Genomic DNA, 21496 nt, shown 5'->3' on the forward strand with positions numbered 1-21496 from the left:
TATTTCTTGGCTGTTGTATTGAAGATGTGTGTTAATCTTTGCAGCTCGTCTTCTGTCTCAGCGATTAATACGGCGTCGTCTGCATATTTTGATTTCTTTGTTTCCCATTCTGTAACCATGACCTTTACGTACTGCTTGTATTATTTCGTCCATTATTATATTAAAGAGAAGTGGGCTTAACGAGTCACCCTGTCTGACTCCACTTTGTACTGATATACAGTGTGTTAGTTTTCCATTTATCTTTACCTGTATTCGATTAAGTAGATGTTTTTGATGGTTTGTATAATATTGATTGGTAGGTTTCTTTTATACAGTATGTGTAAGACGTCTTCGAGTTGGATGCGATCGAAAGCCTTTGTCAGGTCTATAAAACATGGATATGATTTCACTTTTCTGTGATTCTGTGATCTTGTTGTTCATCTGATAAAGTTGTTAGGTCTTTGGTTCAGTAGATTTTACAGTCTAAATAAATATCATCAGTTATGTAACATCATTTCTAATAGTTTTAAAGCGATTCCTCCTCCCATGACGCTACAGCTCATGTTTGACCCCGGGCTCCTCCAGAGTTTGCCTTTTCCTTGCCTACTGTCCTCCAATTGTTCACCTTCAATATCTCTTTAGCTTCAGTTATCACTTCGTCTATCCACCTCTTCCTTGGTCTTCCTACTAGCCGTCGTCCCACCATAGTTCTACTAAGTATTGTACTAGATGTTCTGTTATTATCCACTCTTAGAAGGTGATCTGCATTTTGCATTATTTGCGAGGGTTCTTTCAGCACATAATTTTCAAAATATTTTTGTTTTGAGTTTTTGTTCATTTGTTTTGAACATCGATCATGTCGTTCATGTTTATTCTCCATATTACTGCCGGTTTGACAATGGGTTTATTGATTTTTGATTAAACGCTTGTCCTCATCGTCCAGGTTTCTGACGTGTAGATAGGAAATGTTTGTTAATAAGGGATTGTTTAGGGATTCTTTCTATTTTTATGCTTTTTAAACCAAAATGGGCTTTCTCAAAATATGTCTAAGCTCTCAATGTTTCTGTTAATTTTTAAGCTCAATGTGTTATGCTGATTGATTTGCAAATCTTTTAGCTATCATTACAGCATTCATGGGTACTGTTTTTTTAAACGGTTGCAAAATATTTATCGTGATTTCTTTTGACATTTGGATTTATGTCGTCTAACTGCTTTTAGCAGGAACTTAGGGTTTATATAAAGTTGATTTTGACGAATACGGTAGGTACTCTTACAGCGTCTACCAAAAATTAAGTATGTAAATATAGTTAAGATAGATTAAGATTTATTTTAGTACTATTTTTTTTTGTATATATTATATAAAATTAATAAAACCACACTTATTTTTGTATATATTTATATTTCATTCATTAGACATACAAAACATAGTACCAAAAACGATAAGACGTGTTGCAATGCATAAGTGTATAGCGACAAGATTTTTTCAATTATTACGAAGATTGCTAAGATCAGAATCTAAAAACTTGCAATAACTTGAACTGCCGATGATAAAACTGTTACCAATGATATTGCCAAAATGTAGGCTTTCACGATCGCTATCTTGTAATACATTAGTTTCTAGGCTTATGCGTCATTCTTCTTCTTTTTTTTCTGTGCATATTCGTTGCGAATATTGGCGATCATTCTGGCTGGAATTATTTTATTAACTGATGCTTTAAATAGATTAGTTGTTGTTGTGGAGAAACATTTCCTCAGGTTTTTTAACCATGATATTCTTCTTCCCCCAATTCCTCCCTTTATTATTATCAGTAATCTGTATTTAGTGCTGTTTCTCATTATGTGTCCTAAATATTCTAACTTTCTCCTTTGAGTCATATACATCACTTCTCCTTCTTTCCCCATTCTTCGTAGAACAGTCTAAATGGTTATCTTGTCCGTCCATAATATCCTTAGGATTCTTCTGTATAGCCACATCTCCAAATCTTTAAGTTTTTTCTTCATCGCTTCAGTGAGTGTCCTGGATTCAACTCCGTAGTATAATATCGAGAATATATAACATCATAGGAGCCTTACTTTTATCTCCAGATTAAGGTTTTGGTTTTTAAAGTGTTTGGTCATGTTGTTGAATGCCTTCCTAGCCTTCTCTATTCTACATTTTACTTCTTCTTCTTCTTCAAGTGCCGTCTCCATCAATGGAGGTTAGCGGTTATGGTGGCAAACGTTTGTCTATCTTCAGCTGTTCTTAAGAGTTCCTCAAATCCAAGTCCTGTCCAGTTTCTGATATTACGTAACCAGGACAATTTTTTTCTTCCAATTCCTCGCTTTCCTTCTATTTTGCCTTTTATTATCAACTGAGGGATGTAGTATTTCTCGTTGCGCAACAAATGCCCTAAATAACTGGTTTTTCTTCTTTTGTTCGTTTACTATTGTTCCAAGATAGGTAAACTGTGTTACTCGGTCCACTGCTGTATTCTTGATAAGCAGTTGGAGGTCTGTAATTTTATTTTTGCTGATGACCATAAATTTAGTTTTTGATATGTTTACTTGTAGTCCGAATCTTTCACTTACTTCATGTACTTTGTTTATTAGTTGCTGTAAGCTGTTAAACTGTAAATAATATAGCTTAAAGTATACATCCTTGTCTAACGCCTCGCAGAATCTGGATCGCTTCCGTCGGTTCATATCCAAGATTTGTTCTTATTGTGGCTGATTGGTTCCAGTATAAATTTTGTATTATACGCCGGTCTTTATCATCTATTTGGGCTTTTGTTAGAACATCCATTATTTTTCGGTAGTGAACTGTGTCAAATGCTTTTTGGTAGTCCACAAAATACGTGTAGATATCTCAAGTCATATATCTACATCTTTGGAATAATACCTGTAGACTAAACAGTACATCTCTCGCATGCTTCATATATGGAATGTATTCTAAATTTTCCATACAATAATGACAGATAATGTTATAGACTATGCAAGAATGGTCGAAGTGTTTTTCTTAGGCTATTTTTGACTAGGGCTTCTATAGAATGGATGAGTTTCTAGGCACTCGCTTGCGATTTAAGTTCTGTTAATTTCTCATTGTTTGTGCTTCCTGCTAGGTAACCCTATGACTTTTTGTATTTCCTTCTTTATATGCCGCCCTGAACAAGTCAACGGAATTTCATCCAAACCATGCTCCCAAGTTTTTCAACCAAGAAATATGTTTCATTCGTCGATTTCTTCTTTCTGATCTTAATGGTGGTCAAAACTTCCTTTCAACATCTCGACATTCATGACTCGATCTACACAGTCTTTTTTCAGTATTGTTCTGTAAGTCCCTAGTTCAAACTTATCCCAGTTATCTTGCTGTTTTTTTGCCAGTTTAAAATTTCGCAATACTTCTTTTTTTATTATGTTTGGATCATTACAGTGCCTTAGTATTAATCCTTGTATTTTGTCTGTGAAAATTTCTCAGATATACTTTTGCCATCGTTTTAATCTATCCTTAATATCTTAAATTATTTTCCAGTTCCAGCTAATTTTCTTATTAAGTTTAAAATTTCGTCATTCGATAGTTTTTTGAAAAATATTAAACCCGTGTTCTTTTGTTTTTTATTTAGTAGTATATTTCTCTGTATATTAGACCATTTCCATAATTTTCCTATAGTATTAGGAGAAATAGTTTTTTTTTCTATTATATTACCATCTATCAACAATTCGAAAGATGTTCCGAATGATAGTTACTTATTTATATTTATGGGGAATCCAAATCTGCAATAAACGATGAGGGTGCCTATTTAAAATTTAAAGTTACCCCCAGCTCTAACCTCAGGAGGTGAGGTGGAGGTCGTTTTTGATTCAATTTTTAGATCCGATCTATATTTCGCGAAATTTAGATCGGATCGTCCCTCTTCTTTTGGCACACCCGATATACATCAGGTATTCTTCTTTATTCAGTTAATTTTGCTTTAAAATATACATTCAAGTCTTGGTAATACATTTTTCTAGTAAATAAAGTATCACAGTGGAGTAACAGTTATTTCTAAGTAATTTTATGCAGCATTAAAGAAGTTTTTAATAGCTTTTGATAGTATGTTTTGTTTTATAATCACCTAATATTGGAACACTCCTTTATGAAATTAATTTTAGTAGTACTTTTGGTTTACAATTTTCAACATTTTAAAGAAACCGACAAAATGACTAATAATGTAGAATTAGAATAATAAAAATAATTCATTTATTTTCATCATTAATACATTTCTAATTCTTTTTTCTGTTAGTGTTCTTTAAATTTGTTCTGTCTCCATTTTTTCGTCTCCTATAATATTGTATATAGGGCTGTGTGAGACTCGAAGTGAAGAGAAACTACCCGTACAATAAGATTTTGTAATTATTTGTTAATAATTATCACGTAGATTATTTGTTTTCACTTCGACTCTAAGTAGTGGTATTAAATATCATGTTTTGATGGCATTCCTATCATCTATACCAAATTTAATTGCTTTAACCTTTTATGATATTCTCGATTTATTTTTTTCTCGAGTATCTATTTCAATATAAAACCTTAATGCCTATAAACCTTGCTTGGTACCGTTTGATATTAAGCTAAAAGTAAGCGCAATCATCCTCAACTTTTGAAGTGTCTTAACTGAGCCCGTCTTTGTAGTCTCCGTTCTCGAGGTTGATCAATGAATATCATATTCACAGTCTGTTCCTGATCCATCCATTAGACAAACCACAGTCATTGAGCAGTCTTCATCATCATTCGGGCTTTACAACCCTGCATGGGTCCTAGCCTCCTCAAGAATTTCTCTACAGTCCTCCCCATCTATAGCCTTCCTCCGCCAAGCACGTATTCCCATATTTTCTATATTTACATCGGTGTTATCAAGGTACCTCACCCAGGTAGTGTTGGGTTCCTAATATCCTAATGAAGTTGTGCCAGGACGAGAGTTCCGAGGGAGTTAGATCTTTGACACTTCCTCCCGTCACTACTCCGAGACGGTCTGCGTCTAACTAAAAACCTCTCCTCTGTCACTCCAAAAATCAGGATGGAAGGGCTGGTTAAGGCAAAACATCTCTCCTAATGTCCTGCTCTGAATGTCACCCAATTCCCATTTTTCCTCTCACTTTTGAAGAGAGCAGCTCCCTGATAAATTTGTGGATATGTGTACACCAGCACTTCCTCATCATTTTGTCCATAATTTCTCTCGCGGAATCAAGCATTCTGCACTTACAATATCTTTCAAACTTCTCTCTTTCATCCACCCAACTTTCACATATAACATTGTGTGGGTCACAATATCCGAAAGACTACAGTAAAGGCACTAATTGGACTGTGACCTCCTAAACCTGAAATGGTACCTTCGGAAGCAGCCATGGCCTAAGAGCATTTGCATTAAATAATAATCCAGCTGCCTATGTCCACAGTCCCCCCAGCTTTGAAGGTTCGGGATTAGTAACTTCGCCCACTCAGCCATATCACGTGTTGCCTCCCACTCTTCCTGACACTGGCCAATTGAAACTAATCTCTCGGCCACCAGCCTTATCTCACTCACTTCTCGTTCTCCAATATTCCGCCCCTTACGACTATGAATTCTGGCCCTTTCACCTGCTCAGGAACCTTGTTCTGGGCCTTTCTCTTCTCTTCTGACTAGTAGGTTTATTAAGGAGCGTTTTTCTAGATGGATTATCCTAGATGGATTGATCCATCCGCATTACGTGCCCTACCGACCTCAGATGTCCTATCTTAATGTATTTTATAATATCTGGTTCCTTGTATATTTTATAAACTTTAAAGTTGTACCTATCGTCTTTTTCACATTCACCACTCCATACATTCGCCTCCAATATGTTTTCATTACTTTTTGTTAGAGTCCAGGTCTCTGAACCATATGTTAGGACTGGACGCATTATCGTTTTGTAGAGTTTACCTTTGTATTTTTTGACATTATCAAAGATACATTCTTGAGCAATGTTGACCCTTATAGAATATGAGAATATTAGCTCCTCGTTTGTTTTATTTTCTTGCTAGATATATGCACATATTTTCATATGTCCCATGATCCCAGGGTGTAATCCTCGATCTCTTCATACTTAGTTTAGCTCTTGTCTTGAGCTAGTTTACCAGCGCTAATCCTTGTATCTGCTAATATTAATTCGTTTGTGCAGTGTCCTACGCAGACTTCTACAATAAATCCACATTTCAAAAGACATTATGTCTTTGAAACCAATTTGGTTTGGTTCACATAACATAAATGGCTATATAACATTTATTTTATTTTTTCCGAGTGTTCTTCTAAATTTTTGTAATTGTCTACCTTAGTAAGTCGAGAAATATCGACCATACGAAGTAAATCTTAGATTAAAAGATTCACTTTGACGTTTTGTTTCCAACTGCACTTTGTAAGTTATTTGAACTGAGTTTCTTTAAAACATAGAAAATTGTATAGATATATATCCCTCAATAAGTGTCTACTGTCACTTACATCATAAAATATCATTAAAGTGGCATTTACAGGTTTGTTCTGCAGATGGTATACAGGTTAGTATATTTACAATCATTTTATCCGTCCGTTACTTATTTAGTGATAATGTATAAGCTACTTTTTAATTGTTAGTTTATAAAACAAACAATTTGTTAGCAGGGTTCGCTGATATACCACATCAAGTTATATGTCGTGATATTACAAACGTTATGGATATTAAAACTATGATATATACCAAAAAAAGGAAATAAAATAGTTTATAAAATTATTGTAGAAATACTCTGCTATAAAAGTCGCTATAAGAAATTTGTTCTCTCTCTCTATCTATCTCTCTCTTTCTCTCTCTCGTTCTTTCTCTTTCACTCTTGCGAAATATGTGAAATTCTCAAAATCAAATTGCTTTGATTTTTAGCGAAGTGTGCATTGATCTTGTCAATGTTTCAGAATTTAAATCAAATTACAATTTTTTAATTGTCATCTTCCAAATGGAAATCAATTAAAAACAGATTAAAATCTTCAAATTCTATACAGACTATGCTGTCAATATTTCCATTGGTATTGTTTCATCTCTTATTCTTTACTCATATTTTCTTTCATTTAAACGTATAGCTGAATCGGTTCTCATCTCAGCTCTCGGAATCTTAATCATAAAAGCATTCACAGAATGACTGATATACCCTTCTTTCCAGTTTTTTAGCCAGAAAAGTTGTCATCTTACTCAGAATAAAAATATTTTGCACCCCGCAACAATCTAAAGACGTTTCTTAATATTTGTAGTTTATTAAATCCGTTAAATCTAGAGAATATTTGACCTCTCATCCACAGAAATCTTTCGTGCAGCACCAAAGCTTCAATGGCCATTTGGCTCGCCAACCTTTGAAAGGAACCAAACTTGGAATATTAAAACTATGATATATACAAAAAAAGAAATAAAATAATTTATAAAATTACTGTAGAAATACTCTGCTATAAAGTCGCTATAAGAAGTTTGTTCTCTCTCTCTCTCTCTCTCTCCCCCTCTCTCTCTCCCCCTCTTTCTCTCTTTCTCTCTCTCTCTCTTTCTTTCTTTTTCACTCTTTAAAAAAATATGTGAAACTCTCAAAAATCAAATTGCTTTGATTTTTAGCGAAGTGTGCATTGATCTTTATTAATGTTTCAGAATTTAAATCAAATTACAATTTTTTAATTGTCATCTTTCAAATGGAAATCACTTAAAAACAGATTAAAAATCTTCAAATTCTATACAGACTATGCTGTCAATATTTCCATTGGTATTGTTTCATCTCTTATTCTTTACTCATATTTTCTTTCATTTAAACGTATAGCTGAATCGGTTCTCATCTCAGCTCTCGGAATCTTAATCATAAAAGCATTCACAGAATGACTGATATACCCTTCTCTCCAGTTTTTTAGCCAGAAAAGTTGTCATCTTACTCAGAATAAAAATATTTTGCACCCCGCAACAATCTAAAGACGTTTCTTAATATTTGTAGTTTATTAAATCCGTTAAATCTAGAGAATATTTGACCTCTCATCCACAGAAATCTTTCGTGCAGCACCAAAGCTTCAATGGCCATTTGGCTCGCCAACCTTTGAAAGGAACCAAACTTGGAATATTAAAACTATGATATATACAAAAAAAAGAAATAAAATAATTTATAAAATTACTGTAGAAATACTCTGCTATAAAAGTCGCTATAAGAAGTTTGTTCTCTCTCTCTCTCCCCCTCTCTCTCTCTCCCTCTTTCTCTCTTTCTCTCTCTCTCTCTTTCTTTCTTTTTCACTCTTTAAAAAAATATGTGAAACTCTCAAAAATCAAATTGCTTTGATTTTTAGCGAAGTGTGCATTGATCTTTATTAATGTTTCAGAATTTAAATCAAATTACAATTTTTTAATTGTCATCTTTCAAATGGAAATCACTTAAAAACAGATTAAAAATCTTCAAATTCTATACAGACTATGCTGTCAATATTTCCATTGGTATTGTTTCATCTCTTATTCTTTACTCATATTTTCTTTCATTTAAACGTATAGCTGAATCGGTTCTCATCTCAGCTCTCGGAATCTTAATCATAAAAGCATTCACAGAATGACTGATATACCCTTCTCTCCAGTTTTTTAGCCAGAAAAGTTGTCATCTTACTCAGAATAAAAATATTTTGCACCCCGCAACAATCTAAAGACGTTTCTTAATATTTGTAGTTTATTAAATCCGTTAAATCTAGAGAATATTTGACCTCTCATCCACAGAAATCTTTCGTGCAGCACCAAAGCTTCAATGGCCATTTGGCTCGCCAACCTTTGAAAGGAACCAAACTTGGAATGGAACCGGGAATAAAAAGAAGCTTAGCTATTGGGATGCTTAGTGTTAGAGATGACAACGCCCTCCCAATCTGTCTGTATGGTGTACTGAAGAGCTCAGAGCCACAGTATTAGTCCGACACGGATATATGGATTCTCCATAACTTGTTCTTACCAAACTTTTTCATGTTCTTGTGCTTCTAAGAATTTTACGTCCGAGAATGTGCATATGCAGATATGTGCAATGTATATTCTTTCTGTCACATCAAGTGTACGTATCCAGATTGAATGCCTTTTGTAGAAAGGGTGTCGTTATTGGTCTTTTTAATGCAGTCAACAATTAACTTCATTTTTTTTTTTTTAGCGTAGTCAGATCTGTTTAGGGTTGGTTGCCGCGAGTGGGATTTTAGATTCTTGCAGAAATATCTCTAGAAGGTTGCTTATAATTAGAATTTGTAGAAAAGTCAAGAAAAATTTTAAAACGATTGTCTGGAACGTTGATTTTTTTTCTATTTTGAAATTTCCTGAATTTTCTACAACTTAGAGCACTTTCAGCACTACAGTTTTATTTAAAACAATCTTCCGAAGATATGTCTAAAAAAATTCAAGGTTCAACTGACCATAACCTTTTGTACAGATCCCGACCAGACGATTGGTAGAGCATATCAACTTTTTGAAGATTTTCCTACTGGTTTCTGCTATATTTTCATAATTCAAGATGAAAGTTTGACACTCTCACCGGCCTTGATGTGATTTTCCGTAAATACAAACACCTGTACCCTCAAAAAATCCGAAGCAACAAATCTTTCATTATTTAGTGACTTGTGACAGCAATAAGTCCATCATATTTCTATCCAAAATTTAAAAATAGTTATTATTTGAATTATTTTAAAAGATGAAATTATAAATATATCATAGGTTTGATAATTATAACAAATATCATGATGTTTACGAATCCTGATACATATTTTTGTTATATGGCTATTTAATATGTAACATATGATAAAGAACTAATCATAAAATACGAGAAACTACACAAACAACACAATAACTTTTCTGTTCGAGTATTTCGCGAGAACCAACACAAAATAAGACGTGGCAACACTGGAGGATGGTATTGATTGACAAAACCAATAATTTATTATTTTATTTTATATTAATTCGAGTGGAGAAATCAACGATTTTAAATAGAATTTCTATAATATGCATATTTTATAGAGACTTGATGTGTTTTATTAGTACATGCACATTTTTTTCCCGTCTGACATAATTGTGCAAACCAGGATATGATTTTCATGACTTACAAACAACATAGACTTACTTTGATAATAATTTTCGTTTTTCAAATTGCAAAATTCAACCGATGATTGAAAGGAGGAAAGAAGACATTTAACATGTATCATATTACAGCAATTCCTTAAAATTAATAAGCGATGAGAATGCTCAGGCTGATTAGCATATTTATGGTCTTTGACCAAACACCGATATTTGACTTTGAATGTTTAATCTATAGTTGGGAAAGAGATAATCATTTTTGATATTAATAGAGCCTACTCGAAATTGGACCATGTTGTTTTTGAACGATTCTTTAAAGGGCTACTGAGTTTGAGGTAGTACTATTTCGAAGTAGTACTATTACTTCATGGCGTTACAGCGAATAGTGAGCCCAGGCCTGGTCAACTATCTGCCTCCGACCAGATCTATCTTAAGCTACACTTCGCCTTCTTCTGATTCACAGCTTCCTTAATATTATGTTTATTAATCATTTTTCTTTCACCTACCCGTGGGATTTTTATTCTCCCTTTGTAAGTTTAAGTTTCTGCCCCATTCAATATCTCTGATCTTACTATTACTTGGTAGTACTGATGCTGTACTTTTTTTACTTCATATTTAGCTACCCAGGTATTTGAAACTGGGGCAGTGTTCCATCCATAATGACATTTCTGTGCCTTTCTACTATTATGGAACTTTTCAAGGTATTTGGATTTATCAATGTTTATTTTTAGCTCATATTCCTCAAGATCTTTTAATGGCAGTACAGCAGTCCTCCAATGCGGTTATATCCTTCTCATACCGTCTATGTCGTCAAGATAAATAAAAAAATCGGTTGCCTGTAAAGTCGGTTTTACGGGCGAAGATTTTACGTGACAACGTCTTTTTCTCGGTAGAATATTTATTGATATGAATATTATTAAATTGCACAATAGGAACAAGGAATTGAATGAAAATAAGAATTGCACAAATTTTAACTATAGAAATATATTTTGTTTACTAAAACATTGTACATGTAAACTTAAACTTAACTAATTTCTATTTGAGTGATTTTGTTGAGGATAGGACGATGATAGGAGAAATATGAAATGAAAGGAAGTGTTTCTGCTGTAATGTGTCTTGAACGCCAAGAACGCTCGAGAAAGACAGAGACACAAGCACGGAAGCACGCACCGATTCAACGCGCCTAATTCTCTAGTGCTGCGCGCGCAGCGGACCGATCATGTTTGAGTGGGAGAGAGACGCAAGGCATTCGCCGGTCCGGCGGGCCTCTCTCTCGTTCGGTGACTCACTGTAACAGACGTGAGCGGGCGTTACACTTTTTCATGAATGACTCCGAGCCACAACCTAATTTAAGACGTTGTCACGTCAATATTGAACTAATTTGTTAAAGAATGTGCCACCTGGGTTATCCTAAACTTCGTTTTATCCAGAGCAAGATTGAAAAGTGCGACAAAAGGCATTCTTCTCTGTCTCACTCTAATCTCAATTTAGAATGCTTCTGATATCTTTCAACCTACTCTAACAACACTTTTAATATCTCTTATTGTCATCCTTTGTGCCTTTTGATTGTTCGGTAGTACTTTTAAATGGATTACTCAAAAATAATATAGCTCAATATAGTAGCTTAATTTGGGCACATGATTAAAAAAATCATTTATAATAAATTTTTTGGTCTTCAAAAAATTAATACTTTGACTTCAAAATCTAAGAAGGACGCTGCAACAGCTAACCAAAGTATTAATTTTCTTGCAAATATTGGATCATAACTTTGAATTTTTTTTAGGTACTTGAATGAAATATTGAATTATGAAGATTTACCAAGACAGGTAAGTAAAACTAATCGGTTTTCACCTACTTTGTTTCCTATCATACTAATCATAGACTTGCATCGTTTCTTTACTTACTTGGTAAAATGAAACACGTGCTTTCGTTGCGTTGTACCGTTCGTCTATTTTGTGGTTGCTATAAGTCTTTTCGTTCGGATACCCGGCTAGCGTTTATGTGCGTCAACTTATCTCCAGCCTGATTCGATTTGAGGAGTTTGACTGAAACGCAGATTTGTCAAAGAATAACGCAGGTGTCCTAAGGCTAGCTAAGCGAGGACAGAAAGCTCTTGCAGACTCATAGTCTTACAGACTCACTTGGATGTTATTTCCTCTTGACGAATTAAAGTAAATGAAATTGAATCTATCCATGTCAACTACACTCTACGAAGAGGTGCCTGTCGAATTGTGACATTAAACGATCAGTTCTTGCAAAAGGAAATCCATCTGGACCGACGATTGAGAAAATATATATTTGCTAAGAGAAAGCAACTGGGCTTAAAACTTAGCAAATACTTAGTACTGGATATTAGGTCGTAAATCACAATTAATATCACCAACAAATTGTTAATTTACAAAAGACGGATGTGGAGCTACTGAATTTAATTATGAGGGACAGCATCCTACTCAACTATCGAAATCCTACAAAGATTCCAGTTTAAAGTACTTAGGATTATTGTAAATGCTCCATGGTACCTAATTAACAGTGTTATTTCTCGTAATCTTAAAATTAAATCTTTCACAGAAGAAATATCCTACTTCTCCCAGAAGTACGACAAATGCATGCATAGAAAATCACCCAACGCACTGGTTCAACCCCCTAATGAGACGAACCCGTTCAGCGAAGGTTAAGAAGGCATCTTCCATGTGATCTGCCTGTCAGATTTTCGAACCTTAGTACTATTCTATAGTGGAGTGTTGTGTAATAATTTAGTTTACCAAACCCAACCTTTACATAAGTTAGAGGAAACTTTTTAGCTTGAAGAGTTTTCAGCAAGAGGTGTCAGAAAAGTTACTACAAGGATAACCGCCCAAGCGTTATTAACAACATCGCCTTTTGATCCTTCGATATCGGCTCCTCGGTTAGTTTTCAGCTTTTCATGAATCATCGTTGCAATAGTAATCCTGTTTAGAAAGAGGGGAACCACAGGTTTCCATATTTAATTTCTCATATATCTTTAGTTATTACAATCAATATTTTCTTTGTTTTTTGGAAGATATTTATTCGATCGCCTCTATGCTTGCTCCCTTTATATATTTATTTGTAGACTCAAGTCATTTATTTGTGAGACCTCTCTCTTTTTTTCTTGTATCCAATTTAATTCCGCGAGTTGGAACAAAACGCTGTCAGGTTCATCAGCTCTCTGAGGTATCACTCAGGCAACACTTTTCTCCCTGTACCATGTATCCCCTTGGCATGCATTGTGTTATATTCTGTCCAATGTTGACGCACCGTGTAGGGGAGTACTAGAGGGCTTAGACTTACACTTTCAGACCGGCAGGGAATATTTTTTTATCTTAATTGCAATATAATCTTTTTCATAAATTCTTTATTGTTTGTCAATCATGACTACAGCTTTTATAATAACCATAAACTTTTTGCAGACCTCTGATGAAATACGCGCTCCAACATATAAAATGGGGAAAATATGATACATGGAACAGCTAAGATAGGATTAGGATGTCATTCTAGTATAATATCAAGTTATTTTGAAGAAGAAAGAATGACAATTATAAATACAAAGGTAAAGGTTTTAAAATTATTTTATCAGAAATACTATATTTTAAAAATCATATACACGAAAATATGCCTACTTGCCTACATCTTCAAATACCAAGATAAGCCAAATTTAAAGTGATCTTAATTACCATTATGTAGAACCATTTTTTAATGGAACCTGTCAATTAGTCATATAGTCATTAACATTATCACATGACACTACGGCACTTAAAGATTCTGGGCTCCTGCTTGAAGATCCCGGACCCTTGAACAACACTTGCAATTGTCTCGGTATTTGGCCCAGAAACATCATGTGCTTACACTTAGCTTCCGAAAATCATTTTGTATATCATATATCCATATATTTCTCGTTCTACCATATAGCCCCACCCATTCTGCTGTTTGTTGATATACACATCCGTTTACAACTGTCTCCTTACCATAAAGCTTGTCTGTCGATAGCTAGTTGACTTTGTAGTTAGTACTTTTTCGACAATTATCCCCTCACACATAGCATTATAAATTCCCCGGAGAATTTTCTTCTCCCAGCAATTTAGTCTTGCAGCTTCTCATGAAGTTTCGTGAGGACATATGTTTCAATGGCACACAAAGCCAGGATAACGAAGAATTGTAGATATCACATTATATCATATCTGGTGATATTGAGGATATTACCAGAGCTGCTAGATAATTTCCTAATATTTGTTTCTATTGTCTAATGAGTCCTCTATTGTTTAACCTGATCATGTATGAAATAATACAAAAAGTAAGAACGAAAAAGGATCAAATGGGATAAAAACAACTTACAATATTCTGCTATGCAGACGACGCAATACTACTCTCCCAAAGTGAAGATGATTTACAACGTATTCTGCACCAATTTAATATAACCGCCAGAAAATTTAATTTCGCCAAAAAAATAAAAATGTATGGTTAGCATATCTAAGATAAAAATTGCTAGAGCTAGAAAGACAGATAATAGAACAAGATACAGTTGTCCAATTTTTGTTCATTTGCAACAAGTGGGGACTTCACCCGTCGACCAGAAAAATCACCAAGATCTCATACTTAGATATAGTGAAATCTACTAAAAGCTTATCACTCTCACTATTCAAGCTCCTGGCCCCGTTAGCAAATGGTCAAAAGAAAGAAAAGAGGAGTATTCGATTAAAATTAAAACCTACTGAGAGAGGAGTAGGCAGTGCCGGATTTAGTTCATGGACCGCCGGGAGCTAAGTCATACTATACCGCCACTCTCCAGTAGGTATAGATGCGTCTTAGGTTAACAATTCATTAAAACTATTTTAATATTATTAGGTAATTTATTACAAATATACAAAAAAGCCACAAAGACACAAACCCACAACTTATAAAGTAAATTAACATAATTATTTACAAACAAATTTTCCTGGACTTCCTACTTGCAAACAGGTCAATGAATTTATTAAAATCAAATTTTGTAAGCTCATTATTAATATTTAATACAGCGAACGAACTTAATGTTTCTTCCGTCATCGTATTTCTCAAATAATTTTTGACTCGTTTTAAAGTGGAAAATGATCTTTCACCAGTTGCGTTAGTAACCATAAACGATAAGAAGATTCTAAGCGTTACTTCTACGTTTGGGAAGGTTGCAATTATATTATTTTTATGCAAAAGCTCCATCACAAAAGTAGCACTGTGAATTGTTAGATTTTTATACTCAACTTGGCCTAGTAGTGACTATATTAAATGTTTTAATTGAATACACTCACTTGCTAGAGATGTATCCAAGTCATTCGAATAAATATTCACTAATACCGACGCTTTGTCTGAAATCACGTTATCCTCTGAAAGAGGTAGAGAAAATAAAAATGAGAAAGTGATGGAAAGATCTTCATAAGCTTTTCCTCTAGATTTCAGATTATTTGCCAAATAATCAATTGTTTTATAGAGCACTTGAATTCTAACCTTATTTTGCGGTGTAATGATCTCTTCTGTATCTGCTTCGTCAAACTGTAATTTTCTTTTGCGACTTCTAATTTCTTTGCTGTATTCTGTTTATTGTGATAAGAGCTGCCGTTTTTGTTCAAATAAATTACATTTATCACGAAGAGACTCGGAAAAATGTTATAATGAGCTATACAAAGACGAACATGTATGTAAGTCCATGTTTGCGCCTTGTAAAGATTTACTCGCTAGGTCAGTTCTTTCCAGTACTTCGAACCAAAAGGCAACATAAATATCAAATTCTAACGTAGCCATCTTTTCTTGTAAATTGTTTGCTTAGCAGCGAACTGGCATCTTCTCGTCATCGTTAGAGGATAACTCTGAAAGTGCTTACTTTAATATATCTTGATAGCATAAATTAAGAGCTTTTACTGCATCAAATCGTCCTGACCATCGAGTCACATTAACTCTTTTTGGAACAAATGTTGTATGGCCACAATTTTTCAATAAATCAGTTTGTCGTTTCCATCTGTAAGTTGAAGCTGAGAAAAAAACATAAATTTCTTCAACTGCATGTTCAACAATCAAATTTAGGGAATGGGCTGCACATGGTACGTATTTTGCCAAACTATTCCTAGATTTTATTCGGGCTTGGGAGACTATAAACGCCAGAAATGTTATTCGCATTATCATATGATTGCCTCCTGCATTCATCGATATTTATATTCAGGTTGGACAAAATTTTTACAATGCTGGCTTCCATATCTTCGGCCAGTGTTGCCTAAAAACTGTATAAATCTCTCGACATGTGTCCTCGGTGCTCGGTGTCCGAGCAATACCTAATAATAAATGTCAGTTGATCTGTATGTGTTATATCAGGCATAGAGTCAACACTGATTGAATAATACTTGCACTTGCAAAAATTCAAAATAAATCGTTCTTGATAAATAAGATACTGAACCACAGCCTTTTGAAGCATATTTCCAATATGTTCTTTTAAAAGACGATCGATCATATTCGACAATCGATCAAAGGTAGTCCCCTATTGGGGACTATGAAAAAGTGCAATTTTCGCTTGAAAAGAGTCGACAATATAAGCAGAATAAAGAGCCTGTGCTTTTGGAATAAACTAACCAGTTACGCCGAATTTTTTCACCATTCTTTAAAACTTTATAGAATAGTGATTTAGTGCAGTACCTGTTGTGTTCCTATTTTTCTTTTTGAAGATTTAAAGTCTAAAGATCCTATGTTTTGAATTCTTTCATTCTACATCATCATATCTTCATCTACACAATTTCTTGGCCAGAATTTTGGATCTTGTAAATCAACTCGATTAACACCACTTTCGACTAGAATTTGACGTTCAGGAGAACTCTTTTCAGGATGTATTTGAAGTATCAGAATTTGCTGTGAATCCTGCTGCAAATTTTATTTTATGAAAAAAGTAACTAAAACAGTCAAATAAACCTACCTTCTAAAACATCTGAAACTGTTGCAATTGGATCGTCTTGAAAAGAAGTGCTCGTTGGTATACTATCTTGCCCGGATTTGGTAAAAAAGCGGAATCTTTGGGTTTTTTTTAATACTGTATTTATTTTTTGTTGTTTTTTTAACTTTTGTCGTTTCCAAAATGCACCTCCTTTCTTTCCGCTCATTTTTTAGAAACGTCACGAACATTTCACTAATAAATAAGTCAAATTTGAGACTAGTCTCGAAAACTGCGCTAACACGACTGGCACGTATCTTATCGGTAACGAGACGAAGTTTTATTACCATGCTATTTCAGAAAATCAACCCCATAAATTGGAACTATCCCCATATAGGATTAAAACGTGATGGGAGCGACGACGTACCGCCTCTCAAAATTTACCGCCGGGGGCTAATAGTCCCATAGCCCCCCCCCCCCTTAATCCGGCACTGTGAGTAGGTAAAACTCATTCACGGAAAAGGTGAAAAGTCCTTATTAAATTCTTCATAGGTATACCAACATGTAAAATATACTTGAAATAAATAAAAACCGGTACCTAGCTAATTGTTTTTGATTCAAAAGAAAATAGAGATAGATAATTATAAAATATTTCAAGCCAAAGGATTCAGAGGAACACATTTTTACTTCATATATTTTAATTACATGACTATTTAAATGGGAATAAGCCACAATTAACGGTTAAAATACGTTTATTGACGTTTCAATTTCACTTCGGAAATCGTTCTCAAAATACAAACATTAGTAAATTGGCTTTAAACATCAATTTACCAATGTTTTTATTTGGAGAACGATTTCCGAAATGGAAATTGAAACGTCAATAAACGTATTTTAACCGTTAATTGTGGCTTATTCCCATTTAAATAGTAATTACTTTAACATGCCACAAGAAAATAGCTTCAGATCAATATTCATATATTTTGTTTGTAACCCGACGATATATTTTCATAAGAAAAACCTCAAAGCTACAGCTTTTGTACAATTTAATCTTAAGTACATAATTAAATTTTTTTTTGATCATTATCGATAATTTTTTAAGTATAAATAAGTTACACCTCTTGAAGGCACGTTCGTTTTTTATTGGTTTGCCGTTTTATCAAATAATATTTCAGCTTTACTCACACGCCTCTAAAAAAGAATACATTCAACACAATTCGTTAGTGGTATGACAAGTTGTACCCAGACGTATTGATTTACCAATAAAAATGTAAAAACTTAAAACTAGTTTTACTGATAAGCAGGTTTGTCTTTTATTGGTTTGCAGTTTTATCAAGTAATATTTCAGCTTGACTCACACCGCTAAAAAAGAATACATTCACAAATAGTTGTACCTTGTAAACTTGTCGGAACTTAAAACTAGTTTTTCTGATAAGGCGAAGGAAAAACCTGTCCCAAATTTATTTAACTAGCAAGCTTTGGATGTGTGAGTGTGCAATTACCTATTGGTTATGATTTAGACGAATTACATTGGCAGTTACTTACTTATTTTGGAATAATTTTCATTTAAATAGGAAATTAGAAATATTTGTCGATTTATTTTATAGGATCAATTTCAGATTAAAATAAAACAAAACAATATATTATGTATTGAAGTAGTTATTTAGGTACCTACGTTAAGAAAATATATAAATGCAAATATGTTTTATAAATGCCCACTCATGACTAATACATAAGCTGAAGCTCGTTGTGTCTACTTTTGAACATACTTCCCTCAAACGTTTTTTTATAAAACTGTTTATTTACTTACAATCTACTCGTGACATTAGGGTATTAAATAAATTGCAGTGGCAGCCGGTCAGGGTCGGCAGTGCCGACTCAAATCAATTATAGATATAAATTTTGTTTAATAGTTAATTTAATCAGTATTTCAATAATTAATTATCGCAGATAATAAGTTGATGTCATTTGTTTCTGTGAAATAAAAGAAATATCTGTGAGATTATACAGACTAAATTGTATTCATGTGAATCCGACCGTGTAAATTCTTATTAGACCCGTATCGGCAAGCCGACCCCAAGCTGAAGATTTACATGTAAAATCAACGGAATATTAGTCGATACGCAACCAAACATTTATATTTCTCTCCGTACGCATTTGAATGGTACGTACGGCAGTTCTGAATTTTCCGATGCCGATGCTTCGTTTGGGTTGGCCGCAAAGTTTCAAGTGCCTTACAAGCGCTGGATGAAATGTTATTTCCGGATACGTACTTAAGTAGTAAAGTGATAGTACGCTGACTGGCCTTATGACTGGCCAGTCACTGACTGGCATTATGTATGTATATTGATATACTTACATATCTAATGTATCGATACATCGTTGCCATCCCTATTTATCATCACTTTCATTTAAGATGATTTGAATATAATCTAACGGGTAGCGGGTAGATACTCATCTATGATCCCGATAGGTGACAGATCTACTTCAGGGATGCGCCCCTGCCCACGCGAGCCTTGGTTTATCTCCTAATACCATTCAGGGGAAACCATTGTCCTACCCTCAGTCCATATCCAAACCTACCGTTTCTCTCCCAGTACCCTGGATGGATTTACCGATAACGACCCTAGATTGAATATGGAAATGATTTTTGATTAACGAATAGGAAGATGGTCCTCCGAAGAATAGGGGGTTGAGGCGCCGGGCCTGCTACCCGACACTCAGAAAAAGTCATTATGCAAAAACCAATCCAACACAGCCTCGGATTTTGGACGGAAACAAGGATATACGACTTAGGCGAAGAAAAAGGACTATAAGAATAGGAACGTGGAATATACAAGGAATCGCATCTAAACAAAATGAAATAATCCCAGAAATCGAAAGACTAGGCACAGATATAATAGTCTTAAGCGAAACAAAAAAAAAGGTCGAGGAGAGGAAATTATAGGGGAAATATACACACATATGGAGTGGAGTTTGCAAACATGAAAGAGCCGCAAAAGGAGTATCAATATTAATAAAAAATAAATGGAGAAAATACATACAAGATTACCAGCAAATAAATGAACGAATAATGGAAATTAGGATGAACATATTTGGACAACCAACAATAATTGTTGGAGTATATGCAATGAATGACAATGCGACCATAAGGGAAAAGGAAGATTTTTTCAACGCACTAAAAGATGTATTAGACAGGACAAAGGAAAAAGAAGATATTCTACTAATTTGAGATTTTAACAGCCACATAGGAAAGGATGATGAAGATATAGTGGGACGATTCGGAGAAGACTAAATTAGAAACGACAATGGAAGTCGGCTAATCGAAATATTTCGAGAATACGATTTAGCCATAACCAACACAAGATTCCAGCATAAAAACATACATAGATACACATGGGAAGAACCTAGTAGAAACCAAAGATCAATTATTGATTTAATAATAGTAAAAAAAAGCCAGAAAAACAATAATACAAGATGTAAGAGTATACAGACAAGCAGAATGTGCAAGTAACCACCGATTAGTGCTAGGAAAATTCATATATACGGGAAGACGACAAAAAGACAATATCCAGAAAGATGAGGAGATGCAAAAAATCGCAAATACGAGGTATAAAGTAGAACTTCTACAACAATTTAGTACTCGAACACTATATCAGAATAGGCTACAGAATATGTTACAGATGAACGAAGAATGGACCCCAACAGAAATGTATCAACACCTAAAGGAAAAAATAAACAAAGCGGCAAACGAAGTGCTGGGTATTGAACAACATAAGAATACATATTTGGAGAAATACAGCGACGACTTAAAAGAGATGATTAAAAGAAAAAAAGTGCATTTCATAAATGGCTAAACGACAGAACCCCAGGAACACGGGGAGAATATGTTACCCTCAGACAACAAGTTAAACAAAGAATAAAGCTCGAGAAAAACGAATACTGGGAAAGAATGTGCAGAGACATAGACAACACGATAGGGTATAACAGATCAACGGAAGCATGGAAAAAAATAAAAAACATCAGAAGTAATAAACGAAGTAAAAATACCATACAGATAATTACATCAAAAGAGTGGACAAAGCATTACACAAAATTATTGCAGGAGAATAGACCGGAGTATATCTCATACGACCCTGTGACAATAATAACTGAGGAAGCAGAAATCACAGAGGAAGATATAAATAAAGCACTAAAGAAATCCAAAAACAATAAAGCATCAGGACCAGGGAACATAAAAATGGAACTGCTGAAATATGGAGGCGCAAGGATAGTATCCTTTATACGAATGTTGTTCAATAAAATCGAAGCAGGAGAGAAGATTCCCGATGAGTGGAATTTATCATACATGTCCTCCATTTTCAAAAAAGGTGACAAAAGGTCACCAAATAACTACAGAGGGATCAGTGTAATGCCTTCAATAGCAAGAATCTTTTCATCATAAAAGAAAAACTAGAACAACACATGGACCATTATAGCGAAGAACAAGCCGGATTCCGAAAAGCCAGTCATGTTTAGATAATATATTCATTATGAGACAGGTGATTGAAAAGAACAAAGAAAAAAACATTGAAACAC

The 21496-nt window shown here is 34.2% G+C and overlaps 1 long non-coding RNA gene across 1 annotated transcript in view; it reads left to right on the plus strand.

Annotated features, from left to right (window-relative positions):
• Positions 1-21496, plus strand: part of LOC140443088 (uncharacterized) — a 48338-nt gene that overhangs the window by 18935 nt on the left and 7907 nt on the right. The window contains exons 3-4 of the long non-coding RNA XR_011951182.1: positions 11807-11849; positions 13452-13591. This is a non-coding gene — a long non-coding RNA (uncharacterized lncRNA). The remainder of the gene's footprint in view (positions 1-11806; positions 11850-13451; positions 13592-21496) is intronic.

Source organism: Diabrotica undecimpunctata, chromosome 6 (genome assembly GCF_040954645.1).
Source record: "Diabrotica undecimpunctata isolate CICGRU chromosome 6, icDiaUnde3, whole genome shotgun sequence".
Classification (NCBI taxonomy): Eukaryota; Metazoa; Arthropoda; class Insecta; order Coleoptera; family Chrysomelidae; genus Diabrotica; species Diabrotica undecimpunctata.